Below are 20,960 nucleotides of genomic sequence, written 5' to 3' on the forward strand. Positions count from 1 at the left end.
GTGTATGAAGAAAGTTATACAAAACGTATACAAAAATGTAAGTTTACCTTTGTGAATCAGGCCCACAATTCCCACAGCATAGCTTGTCCTATTTTGTGCTTTTTTTATGTGGTTCTTAAACGCATCACACAATTTGTTGCTCTAGGTAGAATCTTTGTGTCAATGTTGAGAAGTTTGAATTGCCGCCCAGCTGTAATCTCTGGTAAATGAGAGAACTCCCCATAACACTAATCTTTATGGACAATTTAAGTATAGATTACAGCCCACAAAGAAATGTAATTTGTATGCCATTGGTGCATTTATTGTGTTCTATTCATAAGCCCTTATATAAAAATGAAGGGGCATATTTTTGAAGAAAGTGTTGCATCGGTTCTGATGCACCCCTATTCTTGCTTATCCGTGGCCCACCTAATAACATCTTGGTTGCACCATATTTACGATATGGCACACCTTGGTGGTTGTTAGGACAATAACATCAAAAATGTTTATCTATTGTGGCGCTTTGCTGCGCTTGCATAAAAATTTTGACGCTACTGCAGCAAAGAAGAGGGAGGCCCATTGATTAAAATGGTTGCGTTATTTTAACACCTGCTGTGTGAAGGCACTAAAAATGATGGAAAAAATGAAGCAGTGAAATTTTGTAAATTTCACTGCACCATTTTTTGGGCCTCCCTGGATCGCAATGCCCCCCTGTTGTAATTTAATAGCGATTAGATGAAGCATTGCAGAAGACATCTTGTATTTAGCAACTATTGTGAACATTTCGCGGAATCCATTTTGTATTCATGGCAGCCATTTTCTCTGCCACATGCTGCCATGTGCTCACCATGTGCTCTATCCTACCTTTCTGTTAACTACTCTTGAAAATCTGTCTAGTGACAAGTTATATTTAGTGTCTCCCATGCCCAGTAAGATCTGCAGCTGTTAGTAATCAGTAACAGACAGTAATGTGTCAACTAGTCCTTGAAAACTGTTAGCCCCTCCTACCTGTCGACTGTGCATTTCCATATGGTGAGATCAATGGCTGGGAATGTTTATGATGATTTTACCTGGGATGCAGGAAAGTTTGTATTGGATATGTCAACTCCTAAAAATACTGGAGACTTAACACCATGTTTTGGGTTTAGACCACTAACCCTGATTAGTTGGAATATAGCGGGGCTTCGGTCCAAAACTGACAACTCAGATTGGACGAGTTTTATTTTTTCTTACGACATAATTTGTCTACAGGAGACTTGGGGGGTCATTCTGACCCCGGCCGGCGGCAGTAGCCGCCGGCCTGGCTGGGACCGCCAGAAGACCGTACCGCGGTCAAAAGACCGCCGCGGTCATTCTGGGTTTCCCACTGGGCTGGCGGGCGACCGCCAAAAGGCCGCCCGCCAGCCCAGTGGGAAACACCCTTCCACGAGGAAGCCGGCTCCGAATGGAGCTGGCGGAGTGGAAGGTGTGCGACGGGTGCAGTAGCACCCGTCGCGAATTTCAGTGTCTGCTGAGCAGACACTGAAATTCAAAGTGGGGCCCTCTTACGGGGGCCCCACGACACCCCTCACCGCCATCCTGTTCCTGGCGCCGCCATAGAGGATTCCCATGGGCAGCGGAAAGTCGGCGGTACACCGCTGACTTTCAGTTTCTGGCCGCGGCTGTACCGCCGCGGTCAGAATGCCCTGCGGAGCACCGCCAGCCTGTTGGCGGTGCTCCCGCCGACCCCGGCCCCGGCGGTCCTTGACCGCCGGGGTCAGAATGACCCCCTTGGTCTAAGGACACGTTCCTTCTGGATGGATTTACTTCTTTTTGTCAGCCAGCTATAACCTCTCCAATGGGGAGAGCTCGTGGTGGCCTTTTAGTTCTCGTATCCTTACATCTCCCTTTATTGAATGTGTCTTTAATTTGGTCTTCTCCTTATTTTATGGTCGTTCTAGTATCTATCAGAGGATGGAAAGGTATTCTGATTTCTAATTTTTATAATAACATCCCCCGGGGTCTCCTTATGGGATTCCTGGAGGAGGTAGCAGATTTTATTGATTCATCAAATGATTTGCAGGTTAATGATCTAATTGTACTATGGTTTGGCGATTTCAACACTCCTCTGTGTTGTAAGGAACCTTTTGAACTGTGTGCCTTTCCTGATGAGGGCAGAGAGTCATCAATCCATTTTACTCATTCTGCTGAAGAAGACGATCTAAACTACTTTTTATTTAAGTTTGATTTGGTACATGTTACGGAGAAACTGGTTGCTGATGCCTGTAATATACCAACCTTTACAGGGAAACCGAAGGGGAGCATCATTGATTTTATACTTATTGGCTCCTCAGACTATCATCTAATACAAGAATTTAAGATCACGCCTCACTGTGCCAGTGACCACAATCCCCTTAGCATTAATTTGGACTTAAATATTATTCAGGTTCCTAAGAATAAAAGTTTGAGAGCTAGTACTGTTTATAACTCAAATTGCAGCTTACCCTTAAAATGGGACAAAATAAATCCAAAATTATTTAAACAGGAAATTATAAGAACCAGGATTGATTCTATTAATATGTGTCTGTCCTAGCAGTTAGATCATGAACGTATAGTTCATGAATTTGAACTTTTAAGTACTGATATCTCACAAGCCTTGGTGGTGGATAGGCCCTTGAAGGGCCCGATTGTTCATAGATGGTTTGATTCTGTGTGCTCTTCTGCTCATAAAAAAAACCTTAAAGAAGCTCTTAAAGTAGTTCCCCCTTCTTGCAAATTAGTTAAATTAGCTAGAGCCGAATATAAGGCTGCTCTTGAAAAAAGGAAATTAGAAATTAGGTCCAAAGCTTGGGACGAACTTTTGGCTGCCTCTGAGCTGTAGGACACTTCTAAATTCTGGAAGGTGGTAAATCACCCATATTTTTCAGATAATAACACTAAGGCTGACGATTGCCTTATTGCAGAGGATGTATGGGTGTCTCATTTTAGGAAAGTATTTTGCCCAGGAAATGATGACTACGAGAACCTGTATAAGGAGGATAACTTTACTGCACACCCTATCTCAGACTCCTATACTAAGGTCCTAGATATTACTATTGATCTTCATGAGGTCCTGGGTGTCATTAATCGGTTAAGGCAGGGCAAGGCTTCTGGCCCTGATGGGGTCCCTGTTGATCTTTTTAAATCTGAAACTGATCTTTGGGGCCCTTTAGTTACAAATGTGTTGAGAAGTGTTGTAAATTGTAACATACCTACTTCATGGAAATCGGCTACCATCATTCCCATTTTTAAAAAAGGAAACAGACAAGATCCTTCCTGTTATAGACCAATTTCTCTTATTGATTTAACGGGTAGAATTTTGGGAAGTGTGATATTATGTCGTTTAGAAGATTGGGTGACTGAGGCACAGATTTTATCCCAAATTCAATTTGGTTTTAGACCTGGTCTAGGCACAGTTGAGCAAGTTTTAAACTTGCATTTCATACTTAGTAAATATGTGATTGCCAAAAAGGAGTCTATTCACATGGCATTTATTGATTTAACTAGTGCTTTTGATTTGGTCAATAGGTCGAAGTTATGGCAAATTTTGGGAGCTTTAGGTTGTCATACGACCCTTTTGGAGCTTATGAAACGCTTACATACAGATTTAATGGTTTCAGTTCAGATTGGCTTATCTGGTCAGAGAACGTCTCCTATTCCGTCAACAAGGTGCGTAAGACAGGGATGTATTCTAGCGCCTTTTCTTCTCTTGATATATATATATATATATGGGCTTTATGATTCATTGGTAAAACATGGTAAGGATGTACCAAAGACGGGCCAGAGACTGCTCCCAGTTTTATTATATGCTGATGATGCCGTTTTAATTGCTCGTACTGCAAATGGATTACAGGGTTTATTGGACTTCTTTTATAAATGTATGTTGGATCTTGATTTGAAAGTAAATTACCCTAAGACTTTTGTTATGACATGTGGCCCACGGAATACAAGGTCCAAACAATTTACCAAGGGAGGACATATTTTAAATAAGGTAAATAATTTTTGTTATTTAGGTATGTATTGAGTTCCTCTTTGTCCTGGAAGACTCACCTTAATTTTAAGTTCCAACAGATGATAAGGAATAATGAAGCGATTTTTCGCTCTACTCGCAAATTAGGTCACAGACCCCTTGCTCAGATGAAAACACTTTATAACTCCAAGTGCGTCGCAGCAGTCTTATATGGGGCAGGTGTGTGGGGCTAAAACAAAGTACCCTCCCTCCAAAGTGCTGAAAATAAATTCCTGTGCAGATTACTGATGGTACCAAAGTGTATAGCAAATATCATCAGTCATGAGGAAATTGGTCAATGTTTTTTGGAGGACAGGGTTTCCCTTGCCCCTTTATTGCTCTGGATTAGATGTTGGTTGAACCCAGCGGCAAAACTTGTCCAAGACTGTATTTCTGACTGTTTACAGTTGGACAACTCAAATAGGATTCCCTGGCTTGCGTATTTGCGAAAATCTTTTGAGAAGCTAGAGCTTAGGTATGTGTTTGAAGAACCCCAACTGTTAACTATAAATTCTAGGTCTGTCTTGAAATCAACTTATTTTGAGTATACATCAGATTTGAGATTTTTTAGCTCCCTGAAATTGAAATCTTTTGATTCCTATATCCGGATTGCCTCGGCTCCATGTCTGGAACCTTTTTGATCTGGTCTTCATGTTCTAAAATATGCTCTCTTTTAACCTATTTTAGATTTAATCTGATTCATTTTAAGGTAGCCTTTCCTAAACAATGTATTTGGCAAAAGGACTTACCCCCCCTGCCCTTGCGATTCCAAATCAAAGCAAAGTACCTCTCATTTTTTTCTTTTTTTTTCTTTTATGCTACTCCCAGAAAGGCCTTTATTTTACCCATCTTATGTCATCTAAGACCCATTCATTATAAGGAAGCTCTACTATATTTCCAGAGACTGACAGATATTAAAACCTGTCATCATGTACTAAATTTTGTTATAGCTTCATTAAGTATTAGGAAAAGGATTACTTCGATCTAATCCCTATACGTTTGTGAGAGATTTCTGCATAATATTACAATGTAGTTGTTAATAGTTTCTGTTCTGAGATAACATCTGCAAATTCTGTATTTTTTGTGATCTTATAATTGTGTCTAGTAAACCTATTTGTCATCTGTCAAGGGGTTTCTGGATTGGATGTTTATATGTTTATATGTTGTTTTTAGATAATGTTTTTATGGTATTTAAATGTGTTTTATACTACTTATAGATTTGCAATATGTGTCTTTGTATGCACTTTCATGGCAACGGCTGAATAAAGTTCACTGAGTGACATTTCCATATGACCTTATATGTATGTAAGTGTATAATTGTACCACCTTCTTTTAGCCCCTGCGTGGGTATAAAAGGACCATGCTCTCTTAGTTCAGTGTGCTACTTCAAACATTACCAAAGGGTGCTGTTTGAACTGTAGTACCACCTCATGAGGTTTAATAAACTTTGGGGGTTATTCTAACTTTGGAGGAGTGTTAATCCGTCCCAAAAGTGACGGTAAAGTGACGGATATACCACCAGCCGTATTACGAGTTCCATAGGATATAATGGACTCGTAATACGGCTGGTGGTAAATCCGTCACTTTTCCGTCACTTTTGGGACGGATTAACACCTCCTCCAAAGTTAGAATAACCCCCTTTGTCTTTTATTTCAGTTTCTGTGCCAACTTCTTCCTATATGTTCTGAGGACTTTGTGTAGAGAAGGGTGAACCCCTTGCACTAGTAGGTTCTTGCTGAGGCTTACTTCGACACCCCTTGCATTCATTATATCTGACACAGGCATAATGTGGGGCAGGGGTTTACAAAGTGGCACAATGCTTTCATTTTGTAAATACAGCGGGGGAGAAAGGCATCCTTAATGTTGCCTTAGCGTAAAATAAAATGACTCTAGGGTGGAGCAAGGTGGTGTATGGGGCTTAAAAATATGCCCCTAAATGTCCTAGTTGGGACTAGCCAATTAATCCCCGAGTTCTGTGTTGTGGCATTCTATCCTCATCAACTATAGCTTTCTGTTTTTAATGTAATTGAACACTTTTTAAAGGTTTAATTTATGATGTTAGAAAGTATGTTGTTGAATTTTGTATTCTTCAGCATCTTTTATAATTTGTCAGGGCTGGGTTGTAGGTTCTCAAAGTATACAATGTAATTAAGTACATTGCACACATACTGAACACATGTAGAAATGTTTCCTGGCAAAATCACTTCTTTCATACAAATATCACCCACCTGGGTAGGGACTATGTTTTGGGGATTCATCCAGAGAGACAACACCAAGTGGAATGAATTACATGAAGCAATCTCTCTATACTTGGATTGTTGAGAATGAATTTTGAGTGGTTATTCTGCTGCTTGTTGATCTAGTTTTACTTTCTGCTTAAGTTTAATGATGGGCTAAAGATTGTCTACTCAAGTGAGGGGAATGTAATGCTCCTTCCTGACGTGGTATTTCAGCACTCTACTAGAGATCATATCCCCCATCTCTAACAGTATTACTTGTATAAGTGACTGTTGCATTTGTAAACACAGCCTAGCGTCATCCCAGCCCATAAAGGAACCTAAGAGTTTTGGAGATGTGCTGGTGTCTAATACACAAAAGACTAGCATTTAGATTTAAAAAAGATTTTACTATTTGTCTCAATATACCAAATCAATATTTGTAAGAAGGGGATAGGTTACAGGAATACATTTGGAAGAGGCTTGCCTCCATAAAATGTGTTATCTTATGCTAGGACAGCTGAAAATGTTATATATTGGAAAATAAAACCTATGACAGACTGCAAGGTTTAGAAATACCGATATTTAAAGCCTGTAAATAGGTGCATATACAACCAGCATTAAACATAGTGGTCCTGCGCTAATGTGGTACTGTTTTTGCTGCTGTGTTTCTTCCTGTATGATTTGCTTTCTCGAATGAACGCACAATTTACTTACAGTAAATACATATTTGATATAATATACATAAATACTATCTCCATTGCAAGTACATAGATTATGTTAAGAATAAAACACAATATCAATTTTAGTAGGGAACATTTAGGGCCAGATTTACAAGGCACTATCGCCACTGGAGCATCACTTCTAGTGATACTCCAGTGGTGCTATACACGGCAGTTTTGTTCCAGGGCAGGACACCACAGTGCATGTCAACACTGAGAGAGGAGGAGAGAGGAGTTCGACACACGACGCTGGTCGACGCTGGTGACGGGTGGCTCGCGTCGCGGCTGCTCACCACGAGTGCGAGTGCGAGGTGCACGTCCGGCACACGGTTTGCTGCCGCCGCCGCTAGCCGGTGTCTGCCGCTGCTAGCAGGGGAAAAACAGCCGCGGAAAACAGCTCGGGAAGCCGGGAAAGCCGGGCGAGCTGCTTCTGTGGCGGGCGCAGTCGGGGGCTGCTGCTCCGCTCCGAGGTGCATGGTCCGGGGGCTGTAGCTGCTGGCTCGGGGAGAGCAGTTTTCCGTGAGCTTCCGTGAGCAGGCAGGCGTGACCAGGACTGCTGCCTGTTTCTTCACCAGCGCCTCTGGGGGCCTTCAGTTGCGCCGGTTCGCTGTAACGGTGCGGACTACGGCGTGGTCTGGGCACAAGGAAAAGCCAGAAGCCAGAAAGAGCACCAGAGGAGTACCGGAGTCCCAGAGTCCCAGAGCACCAGAGCACCAGAGCAGCAGAGGAGCACCAGAGGAGTTCCAGAGGAGTACCAGAGGGGCACCAGAGGGGCACCGGAGGAGAGTTTGGGGTTGCCGCCCTACCCTGCTGCCCTACCCTGCTACCATATGGACTAGGTGAGCCAAGGAGGTGAGCCAAGGAGGTGAGCCAAGGAGGGTATCCGTTGTTTTCAGCCACCGTAGCCACACCTGACCTGACCTAAGGAAAATTACCTGACCTAAGTGACTTAAGCGACCTAAGTGACCTAAGTGGCTCCTGTGGCCAGTGTCGTGGCCGTGAGTGGATCGAGAGTGGGCCACATAAAGTAGCGCATAAAGTAATGCATAAGCAGTGCATAAGCAACGCATAAGTAGCGCAAGTAGGCGTAAGTAGACGCCTTTACAACAGAGACAGAGAGGATCAGAAGGGGCCAGATAGAGAGAACCAGAGAACCAGAGGAGGCCATTAATTGACATATTAAACTGCACTAGAGGGACAGATATCATTCGAACATCACGCTTTTTTGTACGGCGTACTGTGCATACTGTGCGTCACCACACAGCAAAGCAAAGTCAAGCTCTACATTCTAGAGAAACGTCCTACAGATCCCGGAAATTTGTTGAAGTTGCTGATCCATTCAAACAGTAAGACTTCAAAAATGGTTGGAACAAGAGGGAAAATAAAGAAAGCCAGAGAGGCCAACGAGGCACTCAGTTATCCAGTAAAATCCCAAAGACCAGAGCAGGAACCCAACAGCTTACAAGATCTGGGGCAAGACCTGGACCCTAGAGCCACTAAATTATCCCAAGGGGAATTTATAACCCAAGGAGTGGTCACAGCAGAGGCCGCAGCAGCAGAGGACGCCCATAATGGGATTCCCAATGATGAGAGCAAACCAGGAGGGCCACCCGAAACGGCACCAGGGTCTATGCTGTCTGTGCGTCTAGTCCATATCGACTCTGATGATATGGGGCATGTATCACTGAATGCAGGTGAAACGGTGGGGGGCCCTGTTAGCCCTCTGCATAGGAAACAGCAGTATATACCGGCGCACCTGGGCTCAGGTGGGGCCAGGGGAGCAAGGGAAATTAAATCAAAGATAAATACTATTACCAACTACTACAACCATATAAATCTAAATTCTGATTGGCTGCAGAAGCAAACCTTTAAAGCTTGCGACCTCCCATCACAGCCATCAGGGGAAAAAGGTGACAATAATGTGGAGGGCGAGCTGGAGCTCTTAGAGACTGGGCATCAGGATTCCTGTTCATCCCAGCAGCGATCTGCCCGATCATCACGACCACCCTGTGGAACGAACAACTCTTTTGTGGGTAACAAAGTGGGGTCAATTAGTTCCCCAGAAAGTTCCCCAGAAAGGGGCAGTTCCTCGGAAGAACAAAGACAAAGAAAAGAAAAAGTAATGAATCACCTCATCCGGAAGCCCAAATGGGACCACTACATTCTGGGAGCTCTCCACTGATATTCCCTTTACTTCATCCAAAACCAGAACCTACGGTCCTTCAAAATGCAAAGGGGCCTGAAACAGAACAATCATTGCAGAAATATTCACATAAGCTCTCAACACCACAGCTTCACCATGGGAGCCAAACTGTAAAAACGAACCTAACGTTGAGCAGATTTGATCATAGTTCTTTTAGTCTGGAGCTCTCCTCGCCTGACAACTTCGTAATTGGTAGTATAGAGCCCCAATTAAACAGTATAACATTGGAAGATTTAAACCTCTTGGAAGGCAGCATAATGCTAGGTCATAGAGGAGAGGACGATAAGAACTCAGAAGGCCAGACAAATAATGAGCAAAGTGAGCAAACCTGGGGAAATAGAGACGATACCTCATTAGATCAACCAATTTTAAGCATCATGAAAGTTATATGCACAACATTGGACTCAATTGCAACAACGATCATGGTCCAGTCTCAAAAATTTGATGATCAACTTGAGCTAACTAAACAATTTACTAACTCATTACAGACCATAGATCATAGGATGGCCTTAGTAGAGGGTGTAATAAGGGAAAATCTGTTGCACCAGGCAGTGGCTGAAAAAATGGACATGATGGACAGGCAAGTTTGTGGCCCACTGCTGGAAAAATTACTGGAAGTTCCGAAAGTAATCAAAGACATAATCGAAGATTGCAAATCTAGTCTCAATAACACACAGGCGTGTAATCACGAGTCAGCAAAAACAGAATCTAGAGTAACTGAAAGACCAATAGATAGTGAAGACAAAGAAGGGCCCTTTGGCACGGGACGAGACGAGTGCCCAGACGCAAAAACCCACATAGACAAGACGGAGAAAATCAACAAAAGTCCTGTATCTGCAATCGAAATCTCAAATACAGTAGAAAAAAGGACTCTGAGTAAAGGGCATCAACAAACAGGTAGACGGAAATACACATGGAAAAAAGCTAGAGGAAACAACAAAGTATCAGCAAAAAAGGCTTTAAATATGCCGAAACAGGCAAGCCCAACAGGGCAGATCAGGAACACAGGCGATGAGTTTACTCAACAGCAGCCTAAAGATCAGTGCATCAAGCCCGAGAGTCTCGAGAAACCAACTGACAAAGATATTAGTTTTATAAATAAAAATCCTGGATTATTGTGCGATAAAAGCTGCACCCACCATTCTCATATAAACCGAATCCCCATTGGCCCTAGGGGCTACCAAGCACCTGGGTACGACTTAGACAAAGGAAATAGACCAGAAAAAGACTCAGGTTCAAATCACGGGATCAATGAGGCAAACGATCTCTTAGTCAATGGACAACATAAATGGAGCCCAGAGACAACAAAATCAAGTACCGGCATTGATAAGCACCTCCCAGCCATAAAAAGAGAACACTCAATTCAGGCGCATTATCCAAATACAGTAGGAGTCCATAATGGAAAACGTCAGCAGTCTCTGAACTTTATCATCGAGGGGGTAGAACAAGAAAATAGCAAAAGTGAAAACGGAAGGGCAGAGAGCCCAGAATGCACAAGAAGCGAACAAAGTACAAGAAAAACCATGTGCGTGGATAACACAATAGCCCCGGTTCCCGCACCTCGGTCAAAAGTAAAATACTGCTCTCAGGCTAGCTCTGGAAACCACAACTTTAGTAGCCAGCCAGGGTGGGTTACTGATCCACCTGCTCCACCGCGTCCAGTGCTTGACTTGGAAACTAAAGGAAAAAAGGATAATTGGCCTCCACAAAGGCAACCTTACGATGAACTTAGGAACAAAGAGTTGCAACTCGGGAGGGAAAAAGGCCAGGTAGAACGAACATTGACTAGTTGGGCAGCTACTATTTGCAATAAAGCAAAGGAAGATAATCAACCTCAAGGAAGATGGTCACAGGGAGGTGTCGGGCAAACCAAGATTCGCACTGAAATAATTAAAGAGCCTGACGCCACAATTACATTTATTCCCGAGTACTCCTCAAGAGGAAGTCACGACATTCTAAATAGGACTAACATCCTACATTTGGTCAATTCTTTGCCAGCTCTGCAGAACGTAACAACTAAAGACCTCCTCTCAGTAAGATTTATGCAAAGGAAAGAATCGGAGAACGGGGAATCAACAGAAACAGTCTGGGCTTCACCTTGGATAGTAGAACAGATTCTAAAATGTTCTAACATGATGAAGACATGGGGAATATCTACTGCTATTCCACAAAAGGAACCATATCCAACAATATTTCTTGAAAAAGCTCCAAAGCAAAATGTGTCGGGCAGGCAAGAGGCAGAAGGCAATTCTGGTTCGATACTACAGGGAGCAATTAGTTCCAAACAACAACTCCCTGAACGAATAAACCTGAGTAATATGAGGTTCTGCCTGTCTGTTAACTCCCCTAGAAACAGCAGGGGCAATCCCCCACAGTTGCAGAATGATGAAGAGCAACCATCTAGAAATTTGTAGCAACAAATGGGTAGCTCAAATATAAAAAATAGAACTAGTCCCACATTAAAAATCTTAAGCTGGAACATTGCAGGCCTAAAAAGCAAAATGGAAGATAAGGATTGGGTTGAATTTATTAAACAGCAAGACATCAGCTGCTTCCAAGAAACTTGGTCTACCAACGTCATTGACCTAGACGGGTTCTCCACTTTTTACATACCTGCTATCAAACAAAAAAAAGGAAGACCATCGGGAGGTCTGACCACTTGGATCAGAACTTCACTATTGGGAAACTCAGCTGTAACCCATGCCATATTAAGCAAGGAAATCCAGACGCTTGCAGTAAAACATGAGGAGTGGTCACTTGAAATAGTAAACGTGTACCTCCCTCCCGTTAGCCGGGCCCAAGTCATGCCTGGTGTGCGGCTCCTCGAAGATCATATCTCAAATAAAAGATCTAAGGGTTGGAGGAACCCAACACTAGGTCACGCGAATAACCTTCCCCCTCAGTTTTGTAAAACCCTTCTTCTAATATGTGGCGATTTTAACACTAAACCCCATTCTATTCTTTGGGATGAACAAGTAGTAGAGGAAGATCACGCCTGGAATATTCCAACGCCCCTCATCCAACATTGCCAAGATTCCAAAAAAGGGGAACTAATCTTTGAAGTACTAATAGAAGGCGGAATTCGCACAGTAAACGGAAGAACCAACTCAGACAGAACTTTTAAATCTACCTTTCGAACTGGAAAAAGACACAGCATAATTGACTATATGGCAATAAACATCGAAGCCTGGCATTATGTTATCGATATGGAAATAAGGGACAGGATCGAGAGTGACCACGACCCATTGCTAATGGAGATAATCCATCCGGACGCAAGCCTGGGGAAGGTTGAGTTTCCACTTAACGGAAATTGCTTAGCAATAACCACGAGACCAAATAGGAAAAACATACTAAGGTCGAACGTGGACGAACCCTATTTGAGGGTACCTAGTCAAACCTGGTTCCTATCACTTAGTACATTATTAAACCTACCAGTTAATGAAGCTTTACCCCTACTGGATAATTTTAACAACTTGCTACTACAAACAACAAAGGAAAGAACTAAGCATCCCCAAACTAACCCTAATACGATGGAGGGCTGGTTCGATGAAGAGTGTTTGAAACTAAAAAAGACACTATCGCAAGCACTAAAGAATCGCCATCTGAACAACCATAATGAGCAATACTTTTATGAATGCAGGCAACAGTACAAAAAATTACTAAGAAATAAAAGGAAGACATTTCCACATAAGCTCTGGAAATCCCTCCTGCAGGCAATATCGGCAGGAAACTGCAAAAAGTTTTGGGAGATAGTCAGATGGGGATGCGAAGGCCCTTCGAAGAACCTAGAATTGAATATCAACCCACAACTCTGGGTAGAGCATTTTACCGCCTTGTACCAGGAAGAGGCCAAGACGGCATCCCGGAGTATGAATAACTCAACCAGCCTCATCCAAGGACTGGAAGGTAGTAACCAAAGATCAAACAAGGGAGTTCCACTTCAAACGACCTATGTAGCATCATCAAAAAGGTTTATTAGATCGTCAAATGGAACCCAGAATGAATTAGTCCCAAACGAACTCCTTGGCACAAATGCCATGCAAGCAACCCATTCTATCCCTCGTGCAATGGAGCTGACACCGGAATTCAGCGAGAAAGAGATTAAACAAGTTATTCTCCTTCAAAAACCGTATAAGGCTGCAGGCCCAGACGGCATACCTTCAGACGTTTATCGTAATCAGTTAACGTTATGGCTGCCTGCTCTAACACGCATATTCAACAGTATTTGGCACCACGAGGTAATTCCGACCTCTTGGAAGAAATCAATAATTGTCCCAATTCACAAAAAAGGACCTCGGGACTTGGTGTGCAACTATAGGCCTATCTCACTGCTTGACAGTGTTGGAAAAATCTTCGCCAAATTGATCCAGCTGCGTTTAGATCAATGGCTGGAGGATGGAGATTTAATATCGACACACCAAGCTGGTTTCAGGAGAGGCCAAAGCACAATAGATCAACTTTTTAAGCTGAATATGATCTGCGCGAAATACGCCACCCTAAAAGATTGTGCATTATATCTGGTCTTTGTGGATCTTCAAACAGCTTTTGACAGAGTCAATCGCCAAATATTATGGCAGTTATTGTCAGAAATGGGCATACAGGGGAAAATTCTAAGGCTGTTAATTCTACTGCACACAGGGAATACTGCCAGGGTTAGATATTCCACGAGAAATGATTATACAGCAGAAATTCCAATCCAGCGTGGCGTAAAACAAGGATGTGTTTTGGCCCCAACCTTGTTTAACTGTTATATAAATAAAGTAAGCCAAGATCTGAGGGAATTAAATCTGGATGTGCCAAAACTAGCCAATGAAAGTATACCTATCCTGCTTTTTGCTGACGACGCTGTATTACTGGCAAGAACAGAGATAGCAATGCATCGTCTACTTAGGGGTTTCGAATCATTTTGCACCTCAAGGAGCATGGTAATTAATGAGGAGAAAACAAAGTTTATGATTCTCAACCCAAAACAAACGATGCATTCGACCTTCAGGGTAAACAACAAGCCCTTGGCTCGAGTGACCACCTATGACTACCTGGGTTGCAGACTGGACGAAAAACAGACATGGAAATCACAAATCTACAAAAGTAACATCTCCTTGGCCCAGCACGCCGGAGCGGTACTTAGATTTGCTAAAGCCACAGGCAACCATTCTGTGAGTTCTGCACTGCTTGCTTATAAAACCAAAGCAAGGACGGCAGCACTTTACAGCGCAGAGATTTGGGGATTTAGAAAGACCCCATTAATACAAGTAACTGAGAATAATTTCCTACGCCGATTACTTTGTTTAGGCACTGCCGCACCAATGAATGCGTTGAGAACTGATTTACAAATGAGAAAGGTCGAGGATTACATTGCACTGGCCCCGATAAGATATTGGATCCGTATCTGGGCAAAAGAGGAACTCAAACCATACAGAGATACACTCATGGACATCATGAAGCTACAAAATTACCGAAAATTGCCTTGGTTTAAACACATCTCAACTACCCTGGTTGCCATTGGCCAAGAAGACCTCTGGCTTCATCCAGGGAAAATCAGAAAGCCCAGTTTATCTGTCATTAAAAAGGCATACTGGGACCAAAAGACTCAGAGTATGTGTGAGACACTTAGCCCTTTACTCAAGAGGTACATTTTGCTCAACCAAGAGATTAAACCAGCAATTTTCATAGACTGCATCTATCCGGAAGAAAAAAGGGCTCTCTATTTTAAATTTCGTATGGGTACATTACCAGTGATGGCGGTGACTAACAGATGGCAAGCCGTCTCACAGTGCGGATCAGAATGCTGTCCTTGCCTTCATGGTGGCCAAGAAACATTATCCCACTTCCTTTTATTATGTCATTTTACGCTTAAACTCCGCAAATTGTACTTACGTCCGCTTTTTAGATCATACGGGATCAGGAAATGTAATGAGGCGGAAGTGCTTTGTATGCGATCAGATGAGAAACATATTGTGGCGAAGGTTTCAACTTATATATTGGAAGCGTGGAAGTTACGTTCATCAATGTACTCACAGTTGGCCTAAGTATAATTACTTGTGTTATCCTAGCTATCATTAGTATGAGACATCGCTGAAGGCTGCTGATTAAACCAGGCAAGGTCCTGGGTTATTATTATACTGCTGGCAGGTATCGCAAGAACCCAAATGATTAGTGCAAGAATAGGATACTTAAATTTTAGATCTATAATGTTTTTAGAATAAGTAAAGAGTCTTATGCCAATTATGGCTAATAATCAAGTTTTATGATATTGCAGGGCATATTGGATTCACCTAGGGCCACGTAAAATCAAAAACTCAAGTATAGTTTTTCTTTCTTACAATGTTTTACTTAATGTGATTTTATTGCGTGTGATGGATTGATATTTATTGTGTATTATTGTTATGGCCGGATAGGCTGACAACAATTAAATAAATAAATGGTAAATGGCTATACACCGCTCTGTATTTACAAAGTGGCGATAAGCCACTTTTTTTGGCTTAACGCCACCTTTTAAATACAGCCCCTTCACATGCAGCACTTTGGGTGGATGAGGCGTGCAATGGGTGTTGCTGTGGGCGTGCCACAGCAACACCCGTTGCATTTTGACTCTGTCCCTGATTTACGAGTTGTTGTAAATCTGAGGCAGTTTTGCGTTAGCATTGCATAACAAGGAGAAATGCCTTCATTTCTCCTCGTTTTTTGCTCTTTCTTAGTGTGATGCATTCTGCAGCACGCATACAAAGAGCAAGGGTCCATTGAAGATTGTTTTAGTGCAGGAAGGTGTCTTTTCCTAACACAAAAAACAATCCCCCCGCAGCGCACCATGGCGCAAGGGTAGCCACGTTGGTGCTCGGCAACACAGGGGTACGCCGTATTTTATTAAATACTGCACATCCCTGTGTTTTGTAAATGACAGAGCATGCAACAGCCAAATTTGGCGCACGGTCACTCTTCTTAATTTTCTCATAAATCTGGGCCATAGTTTCAAAAGTTTTACCTAACAGTGTAATTCATTGATTTTCACATGATGTAATAAAGGCCAGTTGAAAATGTTCGTGTCACACTTTGATGCAGTTAGGATAAGTTATTTGACAATTATTTACATTGGCCTAATTTAGAGTTGGGTGGTAATGGACAGTACATCTATTTCAAAAAGAAATGCTGAATTTATTTGAGAATTATCAGGTGGAATTTCTATTATTAAAGGAATGAAGCCTTCTTGACACTGACATTTCTCAATGACAACAGTGTGTGTATTCCATTCAGTCTGTTATCCAAACATTCCACCTATATGTCTCTCCTACATTGTATGCAGTCACCACAGCAAATCAGATGTTTGCAACAATGACGTGGAATGTATACTGTATGCTTGTTGATTCTTTCCTACCTTTTGTTTACTTATAACAATCCAAACTTATTCTTACTCTAAAATTAAATGAAATAACCAAGTCAATGCTTTACAGTACCTGATTCATGGCTGATGTCAAACTCATTCTTCATACACGTATGCCGGGATGCTACTATACTCCTTTAAATATTTGTAATGGTACAATCTATGGTTGAAACAGTACTGCTAATGAGAAGCAATAATACAACTGCATTATGTAGCAGTCAAGATAAATAGCTGTTTAGGCTTAATAATTCAAAATGAAAGATGAGCGATGTAAAGTATGCGGGCATACAATAAAATGCAGGAAAGAAACAAAGTAATTACTTGAATGGGACTGAATGACTAAATTGAATTAACATCTCCATAATTGAACATTGATTGAATATTTGATTAAGGAGCTGCAAGGTCATTAAATTTAAGTAGCCTCATGAATCAAACAATAGGCTATTTCACGGACCTAGAGAAAAAAAGTTTCAAGTGGTAAAACTAAGGAAACATAACTTTCTTTGAGTCTGTATGCCCGGAGTTGGTTTGACAAAAGTCAATGAACAAATGAATGATTTTAGTTTACTTCTCGTTATTTTGCCTTAATTTTGTACCCTATGACAGACATCGTGTTTCAATACTGAATCCAGTACTGCACAGTAAACATTTGTGTATCACATTAGTTTACAAGATTAATATCCCGAATTTTGTTTCTAGAGAGTTTTTAGCTAATGAGTGCTCTATAAAATGAAACGAAATATTAGTATACAGTCTTATGATACCTCGTGGTCCAAATTAATCTCAAATGGAATCAAGTCTCCTGTCAGGAGGACTCTAAACTACATTAAAGCCCAGTAAGAAAATGCTACAAATAAGCAATTGTCAGAGACACAAAGAAATCATAAATCCCAAGATGTATTAGGTTTGAGGAATTTGGGAGTTTAACTGATTAGTTTTACAATAGTGTGAAATGCGTCCATGTGTCCATTTTCGATGGAAGGACACATTTGCGCTAAAGAAACTGCAGAAACGCAAAGTACCACAAACAACATACACTCACTTTCTGGTCGTTCTTTTTCTTCCTGTTCTCACGCACGACAATATTAACACAAATATGGTGTAGTCAGGACAAGAGGCATAGTTTCAGGAATTTGGTGTAACGTGGTATAAAGTGAAATGATCAGAATTTTGTAAGATTACACTCCCATAACATTTATTTTGCCTAGGCCTACAGTTATCTATTTATTACAGAGAGAAAGACATGGGGCAATAACACTTGTTTTGCTAATCTATGTTCCCCCAAGTCTCCTGATAAAAATGATACCTCACTTGTGTGGGTAGGCCTAGCGCCCGTGACAGGAAACGCCCCAAAACACAACGTGGACACATCACATTTTTTTAAAGAAAACAGAGGTGTTTTTTGCAAAGTGCCTACCTGTAGATTTTGGCCTCTAGCTCAGCCGGCACCTAGGGAAACCTACCAAACCTGTGCATTTTTGAAAACTAGAGACCTAGGGGAATCCATGATGGGGTGACTTGTGGGGCTCGGACCAGGTTCTGTTACCCAGAATCCTTTGCAAACCTCAAACTTTGGCTAAAAAAACAGATTTTCCTCAAATTTTGGTGACAGAAAGTCCTGGAATCAGAGAGGAGCCACAAATTTCCTTCCACCCAGCGTTCCCCCAAGTCACCCAATAAAAATGATACCTCACTTGTGTGGGTAGGCCTAGCGCCCATGACAGGAAACGCCCCAAAACACAATGTGGACACATCACAATTTTTGAAAGAAAACAGAGGTGTTTTTTGCAAAGTGCCTACCTGTAGATTTTTGCCTCTAGCTCAGCCGGCACCTAGGGAAACCTACCAAACCTGTGCATTTTTTAAATCTAGAGACCTAGGGGAATCCAAGATGGGGTGATTTGTGGGGCTCTGACCAGGTTCTGTTACCCGGAATCCATTGCAAACCTCAAAATGTGGCTAAAGAAACATGTTTTCCTCACATTTCGGTGACAGAAAGTTCTGCAATCTGAGAGGAGCCACAAATTTCCTTCCACCCAGCGTTCCCCCAAGTCTCACAATAAAAATGATACCTCACTTGTGTGGGTGGGCCAGGTGCCTGCAACAGAATAAGGCCCAAAACTAGTAGAGATAGAGGGGATAGCATAGCGAGTTTATAAGGACATATTCTTTTATACATCTTTAGACTGACTCTGCTTTGGGGACCCACATAAGTGAGGTGTCATTTTACTTGGGAGAATGAGGGGAACACTGGGCAGTAGGAATTTTGTGCTGGAGCGGTGATCGTACAAACAAAAGTCAGGAAGATATGCTTTTTTAAGCAAATTTTGCGGTTTGCAGAGGCGTCTGGGTAAGAAAATGTTGGGGGATCCACGCAAGCCACATCTTCCTGCACACCTTGGGGTGTCTAGTTTTAAAAAATGTCTGGGTTTGGTAGGTTTCCCTAGATGAAGGCCACACCCAGGACGAAAAACACAGGTGGCCCCTCCCCCCCCAAACACAGGTAGTTTTGTAATATATAATTTTGATGTGTCCACATACGTCTGTGATGTGCCAAACACTAAAATTGTGAAAAGAAACGCACTTAGGTTATGTGAAAAAGACCTCTCACCCACCAACCAAGTTGGTGGCATGCTTCATCATCGGGGTCCCACCTGAGACACTGAGGGGCATATTTATACTCCGTTTGCGCCAAATTTGCGTCGTTTTTTTCGACGCAAATTCGGCGCAAAATTAACGCCATATTTATACTTTGGCGTTAGACGCGTCTAGCGCCAAAGTAGGAGTAAAGAGCGTCATTTTTGTGCGTGAACGCCTTCCTTGCGTTAATGAGATGCAAGGTAGGCGTTCCCGTCCAAAAAAATGACTGCGACGCAAATGTGTCGTATTTATACTCCCTGGCAAAAATCACACCCGGGAGTGGGCGGGTCAAAAAAACCCGCATTTGCGCCGCTTTTTAACGCCTGGGTCAGGGCCGGCGTTAAGGGACCTGTGGGCTCAAAATGAGCCCACAGCTGCCCTCCCATGCCCCCAGGGACCCCCCCTGCCACCCTTGCCCACCCCAGGAGGACACCCAAGGATGGAGGGACCCATTCCAGGGACATTCAGGTAAGTTCAGGTAAGTATAAATATTTTTATTTTTATATTTTTTTTGTGGCATAGGGGGGCCTGATTTGTGCCCCCCTACATGCCACAATGCCCAATGACCATGCCCAGGGGACAGAAGTCCCCTGGGCATGGCCATTGGGCAAGGGGGCATGACTCCTGTCTTTACCAAGACAGGAGTCATGTAAATGGCGTCTGGGCGTCGTTAAAAATGGCGCAAATCGGGTGGAGGCGATTTTTTAGCGTCAACCTGACTTGCACCATTTTTAAGACGCCCTAACGCCATTTTTCCCTACGCCAGCGCTGCCTGGTGTACGTGTTTTTTTTCCACGCACACCAGGCAGCGCCGGTCTGCTAGCGCCGGCTAACACCATTCAATAAATACGGGGCACGCATGGTGCTTCAGAATGGCGTTAGCCGGCGCAAAACTTTTTGACGCTAAACTGCGTTAGCGCAGTTTAGCGTCAAAAAGTATAAATACGGGCCCTAGCGTGTCTCAAGTGTGCTGCGACGCCTGATTATAGCTAAGCAGGTTTTGTCATTTGTACCACACATACTGGTTGGATTTGGCACGAGGGTGAGTGATGGTTCAGTAGATCAAATTTTATTAACAAGAGATTTCACAAAAGTGAAATGCACTGGTGATAACTGAAAGGCCAAAAAACGGAACCAATGACTCACAGCTCGTGAGCTGTAAAGCCACGACAAGGCACCAACCGCTTTACAGTTCAATCACACACCTTTCATACATGACATGCACAAGACCATTCACGCCGCCAGCCACGGGCCCAGCACATTACAAGACTCGCATCCACAGACAGCGCCAGTCAAGGGCCCATCACTTTCATACGCCCACATGCCTGATACAGCAATCACACCAGCTGATGAGTGTGTGGACTGGCATTTGGCTGGCACCGCAAGCCAAGCGCCACCCCACCCACACCACCAGCCAAGCCCCACACACACAGCCAGACAAGCACCACCCTACGCACACCGACAGCCAAGCGCCACCCCACCCACACCGCCAGCCAAGCGCCACCCCACCCACCCACACTGCCAACCAAGCGCCACCCCACCCACCCACACCGCCAGCCAAGCGCCACCCCACCCACCCACACCGCCAGCCAAGCGCCACCCCTTGCACACCGCCAGCCAAGCGCCACCCCACACATACCATCCCTTTTTTTTTTGTTTTTAAACAACAAAGAAATCCCTAATCATAAATAAGTACAAAACTTCAAACCCAAAAGCTCTAACTGAATACATGACTAATGCCAACCGTGAAACTGAACATATAAAAATATAAAACAGCAGTTTGCGCTCACGGAAT

The sequence above is a fragment of the Pleurodeles waltl genome, chromosome 8 (assembly GCF_031143425.1).
Source record: "Pleurodeles waltl isolate 20211129_DDA chromosome 8, aPleWal1.hap1.20221129, whole genome shotgun sequence".
NCBI classification, from domain to species: domain Eukaryota; kingdom Metazoa; phylum Chordata; class Amphibia; order Caudata; family Salamandridae; genus Pleurodeles; species Pleurodeles waltl.